This window comes from Balaenoptera ricei, chromosome 1, assembly GCF_028023285.1.
Source record: "Balaenoptera ricei isolate mBalRic1 chromosome 1, mBalRic1.hap2, whole genome shotgun sequence".
Classification (NCBI taxonomy): domain Eukaryota; kingdom Metazoa; phylum Chordata; class Mammalia; order Artiodactyla; family Balaenopteridae; genus Balaenoptera; species Balaenoptera ricei.
Genome location: NC_082639.1, coordinates 176,045,351 through 176,063,613, shown reverse-complemented (window position 1 = coordinate 176,063,613; position 18,263 = coordinate 176,045,351). Strand labels below are relative to the sequence as shown.

Genomic DNA, 18,263 nt, shown 5'->3' with positions numbered 1-18,263 from the left:
TGAGGTGGGAGAGCCGAGTTCAGGACATTGGACCACCAGAGACCTCCTGGCCCCATGTAATATCAGTTGGTGAGAGCTCTCCCAGAGATCTCTGTCTCAATGCTAAGACCCAGCTCCACCCAAGGGCCAGCAAGCTCCAGTGCTGGATGCCTCATGCCAAACAAATAGCAAGACAGGAACACAACCTCACCCATTAGCAAATAGGCTGCCTAAAATCATACTGAGTTGACAGAGACCCCAAAACACACCACCAGACAAGGCCCTGAACACCAGAAAGACAAGATCCAGCCTCATCCACCAGAACACAGGCACCAGACCCCTCTGCCAGGAAGCCTACACAAGCCACTGAACCAACCTCAGCCACTGGGGGGCAGACACCAAAAACAATGGGAACTATGAACGTGCAACCTGTGAAAAGGAGACCCCAAACACAGTAAGTTAAACAAAATGAGAAGACAGAAAAATATGCAGCAGATGAAGGAGCAAGGTAAAAACCCACCACACCAAACAAATGAAGAGGAAATAGGCAGTCTACCTGAAAAAGAATTCAGAGTAATGATAGTAAAGAAGATCCAAAATCTTGGAAATAGAATGGGGAAAATACAAGAAATGTTTAACAAGGACCTAGAAGAACTAAAGAGCAAACAAACAATGACAGCACAATAAATGAAATTAAAAATTCTCTAGAAGGAATCAATAGCAGAATAACTGAGGCAGAAGAACAGATAAGTGACCTGGAAGATAAAATAGTGGAAATAACTATTGCAGAGCAGAATAAAGAAAAAAGAATTGAGGACAGTCTCACAGACCTCTGGGACAACATTAAATGCACAAACATTCGAATTATAGGGGTCCCAGAAGAAGAAAAGAAAGGATTTGAGAAAATATTTGGAGAGATTATAGTTGAAAGCTTCCCTAACATGGGAAAGGAAATAGTCAATCAAGTCCAGGAAGTGCAGAGAGTCCCATACAGGATAAATCCAAGGAGAAACATGCCAACACACATATTAATCAAATTACAAAAATTAAATACAAAGAAAAGATATTAAAAGCAGCAAGGGAAAAGCAACAAATAACATACAAGGGAATCCCCATAAGGTTATCAGCAGATATTTCAGCAGAAACTCTGCAGGCCAGAAGGGAGTGGCAGGACATATTTAAAGTGATGAAAGGGAAAAACCTACAACCAAGATTACTCTACCTAGCAAGGATCTCATTCAGATTCAAAGGAGAAATAGAAACCTTTACAGACAAGCAAAAGTTAAGATAATTCAGCACCACCAAATCAGCTTTACAACAAATGCTAAAGGAACTTCTCTAGGCAGGAAACACAAGAGAAGGAAAAGTGTTACAGAAACAAACTCAAAACAATTAAGAAAATGATAATAGGAACATACATATTGATAATTACCTTAAATGTAAGTGGATTAAATGCTCCAAACAAAACACATAGACTGGCTGAATGGATACAAAAACAAGACCCATATATATGCTGTCTACAAGAGACCAACTTCAGACCTAGGGACACATACAGATTGAAAGTGAGGGGATGGAAAAAGATATTCCATGCAAATGGAAATCAAAAGAAATCTGAAGTAGTAATTCTCATATCTGACTAAATAGACTTTAAAGACTAGTATAAGAGACAAAGAAGGACACTATATAATGTTCAAGGGATCAATCCAAGAAGAAGATATGACAGTTATAAATATTTATGCACCCAACATAGGAGGACCTAAATATATAAGGCAAATGCTAACAACCATAAAAGTGGAAATCGACAGTAACACAAACATATTAGGGGACTTTAACACCCTATTTTCACCAATGGACAGATCATCCAAAATGAAAATAAATATGGAAACAGAAGCTTTAAATGACACATTAAACAAGATGGACTTAATTGATATTTATAGGACATTCCATTCAAAAACAACAGAATACACTTTCTTCTCAAGTGCTCATGGAACATTCTCCAGGATAGACCATATCTTGGGTCACAAATCAAGCCTTGGTAAATTTAAGAAAACTGAAATTGTATCAAGTATCTTTTCTGACCACAAGGCTATGAGACTAGATATCAATTACAGGAAAAAAAAAACTGTAAAAAATACAATCACATGTACGCTAGACAATACGCTACTAAATAACCAAGAGCTCACTGAAGAAATCAAAGAGGAAATAAAAAAAATACCTAGAAACAAATGACAATGAAAACACGATGACCCAAAACCTATGGGATGCAGCAAAAGCAGTTCTAGGAGGGAAGTTTATAGCAATACAATCCTACCTCAAGAAACAAGAAACATCTCAAATAAACAACCTAACCTTACACCTAAAGCAATTAGAGAAAGAAGAACAAAAAAAAAAAACGAAAGTTAGCAGAAGGAAAGAAATCATAAAGTTCAGATCAGAAGTAAATTCAAAAGAAATGAAGGAAATAATAGCAAAGATCAATAAAACTAAAAGCTGGTTCTTTGAGAAGATAAACAAAATTGATAAACCATTTGCCAGATACATCAAGAAGAAAACGGAGAAGACTCAAATCAACACATTTGGAAATGAAAAAAGAGAATTAACAACTGACACTGTAGAAATACAAAGGATCATGAGAGACTACTACAAGCAACTATATGCCAATAAAATGGACAACCCAGAAGAAATGGACAAATTCTTAGAAAAGCACAGCCTTTCCTGAGACTGAACCAGGAAGAAATAGAAAACATAAACAGACCAATCACAAGCCCTGAAATTGAAACTGTGATTAAAAATCTTCCAACAAACAAAAGCCCAGGACCAGATGGCTTCACAGGCGAGTTCTATCAAACATTTAGAGAACAGCTAAAAGCTATCCTTCTCAAACTCTTCCAAAATATAGCAGCGGGAGGAACAATTCCAAACTCATTCTATGAGGCCACCATCACCCTGATACCAAAACCAGACAAAGATATCACAAAAAATGAAAACTACAGGCCAATATTACTGATGAACATAGATGCAAAAATCCTCAACAAAATACTAGCAAACAGAATCCAACAGCACATTAAAAGGATCATACACCATGATCAAGTGGGGTTTATCCCAGGAATGCAAGGATTCTTCAACATATGCAAATCAATCAATCTGATACACCATATTAACAAATTGAAGGATAAACCCCATATGATAATCTCAATAGATGCAGAAAAAGCTTTCGACAAAATTCAACACCCATTTATGATAAAAACTCTCCAGAAAGTAGGCATAGAGGGAACCTACCTCAACGTAATAAAAGTCATATATGAAAAACCCACAGCCAACATCGTTCTCAATGGTGAAAAACTGAAACCATTTTCTCTAAGATCAGGAACAAGACAAGGTTGCCCACTCTCACCACTGTTATTCAGCATAGTTTTGGAAGTTTTAGCCTCAGCAATCAGAGAACAAAAGAAATAAAAGGAATACAAATTGGAAAAGAGGAAGTAAAACTGTCACTGTTTGCAGATGACATGATACTATACATAGAGAATTCTAAAGATGCTACCAGAAAACTACTAGAGCTAATCAATGAATTTGGTAAAGTAGCAGGACACAAAATTAATGTACAGAAATCTCTTGCATTCCTATACACTAATGATGAAAAATCTGAAAGAGAAATTAAGGAAACACTCCCGTTTACCATTGCAAAAAAAAGAATAAAATACCTAGGAATAAACCTACCCAGGCAGACAAAAGACCTGTATGCAGAAAACTATAAGACACTGATGAAAAAAATTAAAGATGATACAAACAGATGGAGAGATACACCATGTTCTCGGACTGGAAGAATCAACATTGTGAAAATGACTATACTACCCAAAGCAATGGACAGATTCAATGCAATCCCTATCAAACTACCAATGGCATTTTCACAGAACTAGAACAAAAAATTTCACAATTTGTATGGAAACACAAAAGACCCTCAATAGCCAAAGCAATCTTGAGAAAGAAAAACAGAGCTGGAGGAATCAGGCTCCCTGACTTCAGACTATACTACAAAGCTACAATAATCAAGACAGTGTGGTACTGGCACAATAACAGAACTATAAAATATAGATCAATGGAACAGGATAGAAAGCCCAAAGACAGTAACCCACGCACATTGGTCACCTTATCTTTGATTAAGGGGGGCAAGAATATACAATGGAGGAAAGACAGCCTCTTCAATAAGTGGTGCTGGCAAAACTGGACAGCTACATGTAAAAGAATGAAATTAGAACACTCCCTAACACCATACACAAAAATAAACTCAAAATGGATTAAAGACCTAAATGTAAGGCCAGACACTATCAAACTCTTAGAGGAAAACATAGGCAGAACACTCTATGACATAAATCACAGCAAGATCCTTTTTGACCCACCTCCTAGAGAAATGGAAATAAAAACAAAAATAAACAAATGGGACCTAATGTAACTTAAAAGCTTTTGCACAGCAAAGGAAACCATAAACAAGAGGAAAAGGCAACCCTTAGAATGGGAGAAAATATTTGCAAATGAAGCAACTGACAAAGGATTAATCTCCAAAATATACAAGCAGCTCATGCAGCTCAATATCAAAAAAACAAACAACTCAATCCAAAAATGGGCGGAAGGGCTCCCCTGGTGGCACAGTGGTTAAGAATTCACCTGCCAATGCAGGGGACACGGGTTCAAGCCCCGCATTGGGAAGATCCCACATGCCGCGGAGCTACTAAGCCTGCATGCCACAACTACTGAGCCCTCATGCCACAGCTAATGAAGCCCGTGCACCTAGAGCCCATGCTCCGCAACAAGAGAAGCCACTGCAATGAGAAGCACGCGTGTAGCAATGAAGAGTAGCCCCCACTCGCTGCAACTAGAGAAATTCTGTGCACAGCAACAAAGACTCAACACAGCCAAAATTAAATAGATTTATAAAAAAAACCAAAAAACAAAAATGGGCGGAAGACCTAAATAGACATTTCTCTAAAGAAGATATACAGATTGCCAACAAACACATGAAAGGATGCTCAACATCACTAATCATTAGAGAAATGCAAATCAAAACCACAATGAGGTATCACCTCACACCAGTCAGAATGGCCATCATCAAAAAATCTACAAACAATAAATACTGGAGAGGGTGTGGAGAAAAGGGAACCCTCTTGCACTGTTGGTGGGAAGGTAAATTGATACAGCCACTATGGAGAACAGTATGTATGGTCCTTAAAAAACTAAAAAGAGAACTACCATATGACCCAGCAATCCCACTACTGGGAATATACCCAGAGAAAACCGTAATTCAGAAAGACACATGTAATCCAATGTTCACTGCAGCACTATTTGCAATAGCCAGGACATGGAAGCAACCTAAGTGTCCATCAACAGATGAATGGATAAAGAAGATGTGGCACATATATACAATGGAATATTAGTCAGCCATAAAAAGAAACGAAATTGAGTTATTTGTAGGGAGGTGGATGGACCTAGAGTCTGTCATACAGAGTGAAGTAAGTCAGAAAGAGAAAAACAAATACTGTATGCTAACATATATATGGAATCAAAAAAAAAATGGTTCTGATGAACCTAGGGGCAGGACAGGAATAAAGACACAGATGCAGAGAATGGACTTGAGGACACTGGGAGGGGGAAGGTAAGCTGGGACGAAGTGAGAGAGTAGCATTGACCTATATACACTACCAAATGTAAAATAGATAGCTAGTGGGAAGCAGCTGCATAGCACAGGGAGATCAGCTTCGTGCTTCGTGACCACCTAGAGGGGTGGGATAGAGAGGGTGGGAGGGAGACGCAAGAGGGAAGGGGATATGTTGATATATGTATCCATATAGCTGATTCACTTTGTTATACAGCAGAAACGAACACAACATTGTAAAGCAGTTATACTCCAATAAAGATGTTAAAAAAAAAAGAGTGATACTTTACTGTTCTACCTAAACTTTTTCTTTAATGTGACTAAAGATAATAGGGTTCAGACTTCAGATACCATTCTCTATTCTATTGTATAAGATTTGAATAATCTCCATGAAGAAATGTGTTCATGTTTGAATTATGTTTCAGATTCTTGTGTTTCTTTCTATATAGCAGAAAATATATAGGTAAATATTATAGTGGCAGTCTTTTCCTTGGTTTAAAGGTAAAAGTCTGTTTCATAAAGCAGCCTGTGATATGCTATAATAGTCTACAAACATTATCTACCATATCTATGGAGTTAGGCATTGGGGTACAGTGGTGAAAATAAAACACGGCCTAGCTCCTGATGTGGATTTCATTTGTTTTTATGCAGTATTATAGTCAGGTATATAGATGTCTGCAAGAGCTGTTAAATGTGACTTAATGTTCGTGTGAAGAGATGAAGATTATCCCTGTGTCTAAATACCCAGATAAAACATATAATTAATAGTTTTCACACAGACTTTCTCAAAGCCTACTCCCTCACTAGAATCAATATTTTTTCACTTGATATTTTGTCTAAAAAAGAATTCTGAAAAAATAAAATGAAACATAAAAGAAAATAGATTATGCAGCTGTGTCACATTTTTAGTCAAGGTATAAAATAATTAGTTGTACCAGTACAGGAAGGTAAAGATCTAGTGTTATCTCAACCACTGAACACCACATCCTTCTGTTATGGCTCTTTTGGTTTCTTCTGTCCTTTGAAACTAGCAGGTACAATAGTTAGGGGATTTCTGATCAGTGAGAACTGGGTGAAAGTTCTGACTTCCTTTCTAGATGTGAGACCATGGTTAAATTGCTTTACTTCTCTGAGCCTCAGCTCTCTACTATGTAAAAATAAGGCTAATTATACCTCCATAATAGAGTTACCATAAAAAGTTAACAAGATAATTTATTTTAAGTCACTTCACAAAATATATGGCATTTCATTAGGTGACCTGTATTTTTGTTTCAATGTGAATCTGAAGCATATGACAGAGATAGGTTTCACTTGTTTTATTCAACAGATGTGTTAGTTATCTATTGCTGTGCAACAAATTAGCTCAAAACTTAGGAATTCAAGAGTGGCTTAGCTGGATGGATGTGGTCTGTCCAAGGGTCTGTCAAAAGGAGTCAGTCAAGAAGTTGGCCAGGGTCACGGCATTTGAAGAATTCACTTCCAAGACAGCTCACTCACGTGACTGGCAAGCAGCGTTGGCTGTTAGCAGGAGGCCTCAGTTTCTTGCCAGATGGACCTCAATATAGGGCTGTTTGTGTGTCCTCACAACATGGCAGCTTGCTTCCTCCAAAACAGGCTATCCTAGAGTCGGGAAGGCAGAAGCCATAATGAAATGACTTTTATGACCTTGCCTTGGAAATCATTCTCCATCACACTCCATGATATTCTATTGTTTACACAGATCAGTACTTTTTAACGTGGCAGGACACTGCACAAGGGAGGAGGAAAAGTCATTGGGGGCCATCTTGGAGGATAAATATCACAGTAGACTTCAGGGATTCAGGGGTAAATGCCTTAATATCAGGAGAACAACATGTATTATTAGGTATTGCCATCATGTGGAAACTTCTGAGGTCTTCAAGGACAGTTTTCTGGTCATTGAGGGATTCTTTACATGAGGGTTTCTGAGACTCTTGCAGAACATGGTTATTAAATTTTGCTGCTTCCAGAGACCCATATTTCCACAAGATGCAAACATTCCTTCTTCAGCTAGTTTTCTTTCGTCAGTAGGTACTCATCAAATTTCTAGGTTTTGTCTCAAAGCTCAGTGGACCTGGCTCAGTAGTTTCTTATAGGTTTACGGAACTTTGACCTATGGTTCCAAGAAGATTTAACTCCTGGTTTAGAACAGCCCAAACGTTCCCTGAATGCACCACATCTTTTTAACCACCAGCAATTGGTAGGCCAGTCAAAGCGTCTTTACTGACCTTAATGTATGATGGAAATGCAGAATCTGGACTCTACTCTCAGAAATCAGATTAATACAGAATTACTGAGTATCTCCTCCAAGCAAGGTCATATGGATGAGATACAATGAATTAGCCACAAACCCTGAGGGCTAGTAGCCTCTAATCTAGTTGAAGAGGCAGATGACTTTAATATCATATAGCAACGTCAACGTCTATTACAGAGTGGGGAACAGGGTGCTATGCAAGCACCAGTGAAGCATACATAGTTCTCCAGAAAGACTTTCTGTATGAGAGAGTGTCTGAGACAAATCGTGAGCTCTAGGTTGTCTAGACGTTACCTAGATGTCTAACGAAAGGAAGGTAGTCAGGCAAAGGAAAAAAAATGAGGAGGTATGAAGGAATATGAGATTTCCAGGGAATTATACACAGTTCAGTCACCGGGAGTCTTAGGTCTGGTTCTCTGGGAAACAGACTCTGAGGCAGAGGTTTGTAAGCGGGAGGTTCATTGAGCACTGCTCTGGGAATATCACCTGGAAGAGAGTGAGGGAACAGGATTGGGCAGAGAGGGATGTTCAGTTGAGAAGCAGTGGTACCACAGAGACCTTGGTCAATCTTGAAGGGGGCTCTAGAGCTGAGGTGGTCCTTCAGAGTCATCCCAAATTGATTAAAATGGTCCAGGTCTTTGTACTGGTGCATTGATTTGATCAGTGGATGAGGGCTGCCCCAGGACAGGGGGCGTAACCTAGGCAAGGCAGCACTCTATGACTGAAGGATTCCTGGAAAATAATTTATCTGAGATTCATCAGCAGCCAACACTCCAAGCATCTGGGAAAGTGCATGTTCAGGCTTCAAGGATACATTCTACAGCCATTAGAGCATCCAGTAGAGTAGGGCATAAGATAAGCAGGGTGTGTCAGGAGAGAATGGAGGGACAGCCAGGATCCAGGTCCTAAAATCCTTGGATGCTGTTCTACAATGATGAGGGTCAAGTAGGAGAGTGGGCGCCACTGACTGTGAACAGTTTGGAAGGATTGCTATATTGAATGGAGATTCACCTGGGTGTCCACAAGTTTCTTCCAATACTAAAACTCTGGTATTATCTCATGGCTACGGGCTGCTGTCAGCTGAATGTGAGTTTTGAGCTGATTTCACAGTGACAGAGGTGGATTTAAACCGTCTTTCTCCTAATAGTCCCTTCTTTACAATAGGTCCCTCACATTATAAGTTCCTTGCCATATCATGCATAGTCATGGGGCAGAGGGAAGTTGGCCTACACAGAAACCCAAACTATGTCCCAGGCTACCCCAGCACTCTACCCTGACTGAAGTCCCTTTCCATGTGGTCACACACAACTGCCTTTGGTGTTTTCACTTTCTGATTCATGGTTTGAGTGGTCCCTGAAGACACAGCCTGATGATCCTATTACTTTGTCACCTCTAGGTGTTGGTGATATTCTGGGGCAGTGATTTGTAAACTTTTTACAGATCTTTTTGGCAGACCAATGAAAGGTATGGCCCTCTTCCTAGGAAAATTCATGCCCATACATACACACAAAATTTTCCACGTAATTCCAAAACTCAACCAGTGACTTCCTCCTGTGGGGATTAATGTACCACAGTTCTAGAACCATCTGGGGGGGGGCAGTTACTTGGAAATTGAGCAGACGACACATCCACCCAATCCTCCGACTGTAAAGGAAACCAGGGGTCCACCAAGACACTCAGTACTGTCTCCAATATAAACTTAAATTTCCAGGGAAATGGTCAAGGTCAGGTTACAAGCGGGTCACTGTTCCTAAAGGAAGAATGACCACTGAAAAAATACTAGAGTTCATTCCCACCAGAGTTATCCTCACAGCTTTTGCCTTTTAAAAAAAAAAAACAGGTGAGCACATAAGTGGGAATAACTGTACCCACTATTTTGATTTATGGCTCCTAGAATTGATACTCTGCATTTTTCTTTCCAGGATATTGATAACTAGCTTAGTTCATAGCCAGAACCAATTCCCTTAAACCAGATTGATTTTCATTGCCTTCGTTCACTTTTTCTTCTCTGCTTTGATGTTCTACATGCCGTTGAGCCAGAATGCTAAATCACAGGTATGCATATACGCACATGAGGGGCTTCTAGACAGGAGGCTTTAATGACCACCGTGTGCCCAGATAATTTGGCCTCATGATCAAAATCAGACGTTTAAAAAGTTATTTCCAACCTGAGGCCATGGGCTTGCCTTTCCCCCCTCTGCATCAATGCACAGCCATGGTTTGCAAAAGATCCTATTTCTTTGATTTTATTTTGTGGTTTCAAAGGTAGGAAAGAATTCCACCTAGTTTGAAATTCCAGCTAACTGCAGGTAAAGAATGTTACTGTGTGTGCCTTGGTCCACTAGAGCCAAGGATAATATAAGGAACCAGCCCAAGACATTAAAATGTCTGCACCAATCGTGGCCACTGTGTCTGGGTTTGGTCTCATTAGGGAGTGAACCTGGTTGATGGATCTTTGTGTGTGGGCCTCATGTTCCCAAGTGAGAACCCTCAAGCTAGTGAGTAGACTGGCACTGCCAGAGGGTTTGGGTACAGCCGCTGAATCGGAAATCAGCTTCAGAAACTGAGTTCTAAACTTAATGGAACAGCTGTCTCCCTTTATTCTCAGCTCTTGAAACTCCAGAGAGAAGAAAGGCTTGGGTGGGGCAGGTGGGTAGGAAGCAGAAGCCAACGAACTCGTTTCCCTTATGCCTGTGAATCCATGAATCTCCTGATCCTGGTGCTGAGTCCCAGGGTCTTAGAGGCCTATGGTTTGTAAGGAGCAGGTTGCAACCCATGGTTGATTAGTGAGTCACAATGATCCTTTGTGAAAATGCAAACATACATACATAGATTAGAAAAGTATCAGAGTGTATCACAGGTAACAAGAGTAGGAATGTTCTAGATAACTTGCATTTCAATTATGTTTATGCTTATATTTGTATACGTTCAGGTGTAATGTGAACTTTTTTTTTTTTTTTATCATGGAGTGTTGGTCAAAAATGTTTGAAAGCCATCTCTTCAGGTACTCAATTAGAAGCGCAAATGCCTTTCTCAGCATCTTATGGCCCTTTCTGGTGTCAGTAGGAGAACAGAATCACTCATTCTGCACTCACGTTGGTTCTTCTTAAGGAAGTTATTCCTTTTAACTTTTTCTCTTTTTGGCTGGGCCAGGTGGCATGTGGGATCTTAGTTCCCCTACCAGGGATTGAACCCACGCCCCCTGCAGTGAAAGCACGGAGTCTTAAGCACTGGACCACCAGGGAAGTTCCAAGGAAGTTATTCCTAAATTGAATAAATTCAAATGAACATCCCTACCCCTTCCTCCTTCTTTCCTTGAGACCACCTTTGTTCATTAAAATCCAGTCCCCACACCAGAGCCCCCATCTGCTCCAACAATTCCCTTCGTCCCTCCCTCCTTCCTTCCTTCCCTCCTTCCTTCTTCTGTTGGAAAACGGGAATGAATATTTCAGTCAGGAAGGTTTAATAGCCAAGGCAAACTGTGATTAGAAGCAGAAATTGTAGGAAACAAGCAATTAAGGTGGATACAATGCTCACCTCCTGCCCCAACACATTTCACAAACAACCCCATCCTGGAGCGGGTCCGCATCACCTCACACCTCAATTATTGCCATGGCTCCCAGCTTGCTCTCCAACTCCAGTCCCTCTTCACACGACTCCATCCCACCCACATATGCCAAATTAATGCTTTGAAAATAGTGTTTTCATCATGTAATTTTCCTTCTCAAAGCCATTTATGGCTCCCATCACCTCCAGGTCAGATCTGAATTCCACATATTCTGGACTCTCCACAATCTTGCTTTGACCTGTCTGGCTAAATTTACCTCTGGATCCTTCTCAACCTGAAGCTGACTCCTTTCTCCCCTCAATCTCCTGATGGGTTGTCCAACTTCTCTTCATCCAGTGTCCCTATGTCAACTTACACAGATTGCTCCTCAATCTCAATACATGCGAAATGATCTGTATCATTTTTTTGAGTTCTTTCCATATAATCTCATCATTGTTTCTGATGGTTTCATATTAATGTATCTGATCTCTTCAATTTACTCAAGAGCAAGCTAATCAAGGGCAAAATCTCCTTCCATGTCTCACTTGCCTATCAAGATGCTACATGATATCAACATATTAAAACAATAGCTAATACTTATTGAGCATTACCAAAAACTGATGAGATGGAGGAAAGTGTGGTTAAGAGGAAAAGCTGTGAGAAAAACCAAGAGTTGTCTATCTCTTTGAAGAGACAGGAGTTACCTGTTTCCTTGGAGAGACAGCCTATGTTTTCACCTACTGCCTTACAGTCCTAGAACTTACAGAATATTGGTTCTTAAATATTTCAAGGCTTGCAGACTCACTCACGAGTCAGATAAAAGGGGCTTCCCTGGTGGCGCAGTGGTTAAGAACCCACCTGCCAATGCAGGGGACACGGGTTCGAGCTCTGGTCCAGGATGATCCCACATGCCGTGGAGCAACTAAGCCTGTGCACCACAACTACTGAGCCTGTGCTCTAGAGCCTGCGAGCCACAACTGCTGAGTCCACACGCCACAACTACTGAAGCCTGCGTGCCTAGAGCCTGTGCTCCGCAATGAGAAGCCACTGCAAGGAGAAGCCCGCACACCATAACGAAGAGTAGACCCGCTCGCCACAACTAGAGAAAGCCTGTGTGCAGCAATGAAGACCCAATGCAGCCAAAAAGTAGAATAAATTAAAAAAAAAAAAGAATCAGATAAAAGCTATGGAATGTCTTTCCAGAAAAATGCTTGTATTGCACACTAAATGTCTGCATTCAGTTTCTAGGGGTGTGGACTTCTAAGTCCTTGGGTCTGCAGTGTCCATGGACCCAGGTTAGGAATTCCTAGAACAAACATTACATGATATGACATATTCAAATCAAAGGTTTCTATGGTGTCCTCCAAAATCGACTCCCCTTATACAAGCAAATTTTTACAGTATTACCCTAGATATTGGAGACTTGGTGTAATGCGAATGGAAGATCTGGCTGTGTGTATGTGTGTGTGTGTGTGTCTTCACAGCTTACCTATAAGTACAAGTAAGCAAGTTTTCTTTAGTTTCAGCCTTATTCCTATTTTTAAAATGCTGACACTTAGTAGGGGGATAGAGCAATTTATTATTATCTCCATTTGATCAATGAGGAAGCTAGCTCAGAGAGGTTATTTGATTTACCTAAGATCACACAGCTAACTCAGTTCTCTGCTTCTTCTCTGGAACTTGTTGAAAATCAATGAGCACTATAGAGGAATCAGAACCACTAAAGGCAGATTATTGAACCAGGGCTAAGCTGAAAGCAAAGAAATTGGAATTTGATGTTAAAAACCATTAACAATAAGAAGGAACAGTGGTGCCTTAACAAGGATTCCAGATGTGTGGTCTTCATGCTTTCACCTGCAGGCGATGGCTGTCAATTTCTGCAGCCCATACAGGAGAGCAAAAGTGCTTTTTGAGAATGTGTAATGGCTGTTATGATATCTATATGTGGTAAGTGAGTCCATAAATGTCAACGTGCTTCTCAGCGTAAACTGGGTTTTCAGGTCAAAAATCACCTGGTTCACTTCACGTTAGCTTTCTGGTGTAGTAAGTGTATTTAACCACCAGAAAAAAAAAAAAGAATATCAGCAGCAGTTTATTTATAGCTCACTTCTGGCCTTTCAAAGTCCCTGTTTCCAGAACTCCTTACATTTTCTGCTCCATGAATTTCTAATGAGTTCCAGTTGAAAGTGCTACAGTTCTACATTCAGGCTATTTAAAAAAAAAAAAAAGGAGAAAAAGAGAAGAAAAAAAGAAACCTGAAAAGTATGTTTCCCCCAACTACCAGGACTTGTAGCTGATATAGCCTACCCTTTTTTCCTCCCTCTTGGCAAATGTTGGCAAATATGCTAGCAGTTGGACAGGCCAGCCATGTTTTTAAATCCTTTTAATCCTCTTTATAGCAACAGAAACCTTTGAGGCTGATCTCTGAAGACTCTGTAGAGCACAGAGCACCTGCAGCTCGCCGTTCTGTGCTAACAAACACCCCATGTGAGCTTAACACAGTCAGGCAGGCTCAGAGCCGGCCCCCAGAATCCTTCCAGAGTAATGAGGCTTTCTCTTCCCCTCTGACCTCGCCTTCTCCAGCTTAAACCTGCTCTGGTAAATGGTACCCTTGCCCTCTGACCCTCTCCAAATGGCTCAATGAATCACATAAGGGCTCATAAAAATGATTTGACAATATGTCAGGAAGCAGAAAAAACTAAGTCAGTTCTAGTTTGGAAATTGCTCAAATCACTAACAAACCCTCCTTCCTTCTATCCTGTTGCTAGAAAAGTTGATTACCCAGGATTAAAGACAATGCTGACGACAGTCTCACAACCAAGTAGGAAAAAAAGGACATTATTCTCTCCCCTCTTTAGTCCTTCCCTCAAAGAATGAAACAAAACCAGTGTTGTTCACGACCTCTCTGATATCAGTTGAAGTATCTTCACACATTATTAGATGTTTCTCTTAGAGTAGGGATTGTATTTGTTCCCTACCATTTGTATCTATGCTCCTTTATATTAATTGCTTTACTAGCAATATCTGAGTGGGTTAAAAGAAATCTACTCCACTTCAAACCAACTATACATTAAAAAATTCATATTTATCCAAAGCATACGTGTATGAATTAACACTGTTTAGTAAACGGATTCACTATAATATTTTTAGATGGAAAAACACTCTATTGTGCTAAATATATGTGATGGAAAGAAATATGTGCAGAATTTTTTAGAAAAATATCCAGTATGTGAGAAACTTCTTAACTTTGGGTGTTATCAGGTTATTCCACTTATCAGTTGAAAACAAAAAGACACACACGTTACTGACATCAATAGGGAAACCCAAGCATATATAGTGCCTCAGGTCACCTGAAAGACAAACCAAAAAATGTATATTCTTCTCGAATTTTTCTCAGCCTAATTATGGTGTTTAAATTTAGTCAATTACCTCTAGTCTGGTCAGGTCTCTGGAGCCCAATCCAAACACTGAAGGTTTGGGCATGAACACTAAAGGTCCCTCCCATCTACCTTTCAAACTCAACGTAAATGTTGCCTCTGCCTGAAATTTATCCTTCACCCCCTCTCCCAACTAAAAAACAGTTCTCTCTTCGGTTTGATTTGCTTTCATGTCTCCCACAGACATTCATAAGCCACCATCTGGAACACTTGCTGTCATTCACTGACATTGAGTTTAGGTGGTAGAGCATTTTTCAAAGTGAGTTGATGAACATTTTAAAATACGCATTTTGAGACATTTAACAACTGGGTTTCCCTGTGCATTCCCCCATGCATTCGATATGTTGCTTCTCTGCTGGTTGGTTAATTTGTCCAGCCAAGAAAAGAAGCAAGGAACATAAGCAGATATGTGCTCACACCTAGTGCTTTGGTAACCATATTACTGCTAATCTGTGGTGCTGCTGACATGTAAAAAATGCAAATGTCTTGTTTCTAAAATAGTTTATTCTTCTACCTAACAAAGGGCAAGGGTTGCACTGATACTGAAAATCATTAAGCAATTCCCAAATTTCGTTAAAATATTTCTTTTCAGATAGTGCTACATCTCAGTATTTTTATTCTACTTAACCAGGGGGATAAAATGACCAACTCTATTTTCTTTCATTTTCCATTCTCATGATCGCTTCCTTCCTGGGGTGATGGGTGGGATAAGCAATATGGTAAATTAGGAAGAATGTTTAACAGAAAACTAGAATTCTAAGTTTAGACCACTCAGTATAACTGACTCTGTGAACTTGAATAAGCTACATAAATTCTTATTCTCAATTTTTGCATCTACAAAAGTATTATGGGGTTAGGTTAGATTTTACCTGAAGTATTTTTGAGGCTTAAAATTCTATTACTCTATAAAATTAAAATTTGATTGAAAAAAGAGGAAAATAACTAATGTGGATACAATAGAGATTACAGATATAACTCATCTATCAATATTTATCCCTGTGTGTGTGTGTGTGTGTGTGTATATATATGTATTTATTTATTTACATCTTCACCACATTATAAAAAAGCAGTTGAGGTGGGTGGCTTACTTTGAGAGGAGGAGGAGGAGGGGGGGGGAGGAGGAGGAGGAGGGGGAGGAGGGGGGAGGGGAAGAGGAGGGGAGGGGGAGGAGGGGGAGGAGGAGGAAGAGAAGAAGGAGAAGAAAGGGAGGAAGGAGAAGGAGAAGGAGGGAAGGAGGGTGGGGAGGATGAGAAAGAGGAGGAGGAGGAGGAGAAGGGGAAGAAGAAATCTAACCTAGAAATAAGATTAGTCAGGGAGGGCATATTCAGATTCACTGAATAAAACAGTAGGAAAAAAATGTCTGGGCACCAAATGCAAGGCTTCAGACTTGATCTATTAATGGTAAGGATAAGAACATACGTAATGTTCCCAGGGCTAGCATATGATGATGAAATAGTCTACCTAGGTCAATCCAGAAGTATCTGTTAGATGGATAAAGGGATAACACTGTCTTTCACTGCTTGGAAACCCCACCCAAGAATATAAGCATTGTGAAAAACTGAAAGACATTTGATATGAGGATAGAAAGCATTTGCTATAGTAATATACATGTTATTTTCATAAAAGTAGTCTATAAGCTGTTTGTCAGAAGGAGGACACATTATGCTTTCTTAATACAGAGCACGTGCAAGTAGAAATGGAGAACTTCAAATAGCTACACAGATTCTTGCCACCTCATCCCGATAAATACCTGAAACCTCTTTGATTTTTGCCTTGATGGACTTTTTACCTATCAGATGGTAAAAATAGTCAAGAATGATATACTCCAGAATGACTTCTGTTTGTAACAAATGGTACCAATAGTGAAAATGCCTTTTAAAACCACATTCAGAATAAAAGAAATCATTAAGAAGCGTTAATACTAGGGGCATATATATATATAATATTAAGAGATAAAAAAATAAAAAGGCAGAATTTCTTAGTTCCACTTTTGCTCTGTATTCTCTATTCATGAGAACAATCTTCAAATTAAAAAGGCATCCAAAACGCTGTGGTTAAAAGAAATGGATGAAGAAAGAACTTTCTCTACCACATATTCTTCTATCAGTGTAGAACTGACAGATCAATCAACAGAAGAAATAGATTATTCTAAAAGACAAAAAATATATATGATAAAGGAGCCATTGAACACAAATGGTGAAAGAATAGATTATTAAATTAGGGATGGGATGATGATTTTCTATATAGTTTACACGCACACATACACACACACACACACACACACACTCACACACTGGGAGGCTAAGCAAGGACATGTTTTCAGCCATGGAGGCTGCTTTGACTTAATCATGCAGGGGGCTCTGAGCAGTAGAGGTCACACCTCAGAGGTGGTTGCATTAAGTACAAGACAGCTGGGGTATCTATACTCCAGTGTATTCAATGGTCATTGGTTAAGGGCTACCCCTAGGAAAACATTTTGTTTTATTTTATTTTTATTACCCATCTCAAGTCTTTTTTTAAAAAATAATTTTTTACTGGAGTATAGTTGATTTACAATGTTGTGTTAGTTTCAGGTGTACAGCAAAGTGACTCAGCGATACATATACATATATCCACTCTTTTTTTAGATTCTTTTCCCATATAGGTCATTACAGAGTATTGAGTAGAGTTCCCTGTGCTATATGGTAGGTCCTTATTAGTTTATCTATTTTATATATAATAGTCTGTATATGTCAATACCAGTCTCCCAGTTTATCCCTCCCCCCCACCCCTTCCCCCTTGGTTAACCATATGTTTGTTTTCTACATCTGTGACTCTATTTCTGTTTTGTAAATGAGTTCATTTGTACCATATTTTTAGATTCCACAGGAAAGCATTAATTCCCAGAAAAGCTCGCCATGAGCACAGGCAACATGGGCTCTGATAGCCTGAGGACACAGCCCTCCAGCAAAGAGATGGCTGCTGGCTGAGAGAGGAAAAGCTTACCCGTGACCAGTGTGTAGGAAAAAGAAAGGGGATTTGGGGGAATTTGGGAGGAGTAGCGACAGCTGCCATTCCACTCCCTCGAAGGACATCTTCACTCACATGTATAGGGACCCTGTTTTTTTCAGCATTCTTGCCAGCCAATTGAAGATATATATTGAAAGCAGATATCAGATCTGTGGAATGACTCAAAAACATAGGAGGTAGAGCTAATAAACTAGATCAATACTGGGAAAAAGCTTGAATGATAGGTGCAAACTAACAATGAAATTTGAAGAAGATAAAAATAAAGCTCTCCCACTTAGCCTCAAAAAAATCATCTGGATAAGGTGTAACATGAGGGAGAGGTGGATTACAGCAATGTATCTGGAAAAGACAAAGGCCTTATAGTTGACT

General features: G+C 39.7%; 1 long non-coding RNA gene across 2 annotated transcripts in view; it reads right to left on the bottom strand.

The window, feature by feature from the left end:
• The window catches only part of LOC132376608 (uncharacterized), a 327,563-nt gene that overhangs the window by 87,509 nt on the left and 221,791 nt on the right, over positions 1-18,263 (bottom strand). The window contains exon 4 of one of the 2 annotated variants that reach the window (XR_009506389.1): positions 6,949-7,249. The exons of the other annotated variant lie outside the window; for it this stretch is intronic. This is a non-coding gene — a long non-coding RNA (uncharacterized LOC132376608). Of the gene's footprint in view, positions 1-6,948; positions 7,250-18,263 lie in introns of those variants that run through there. 2 annotated transcript variants of the gene reach the window in all.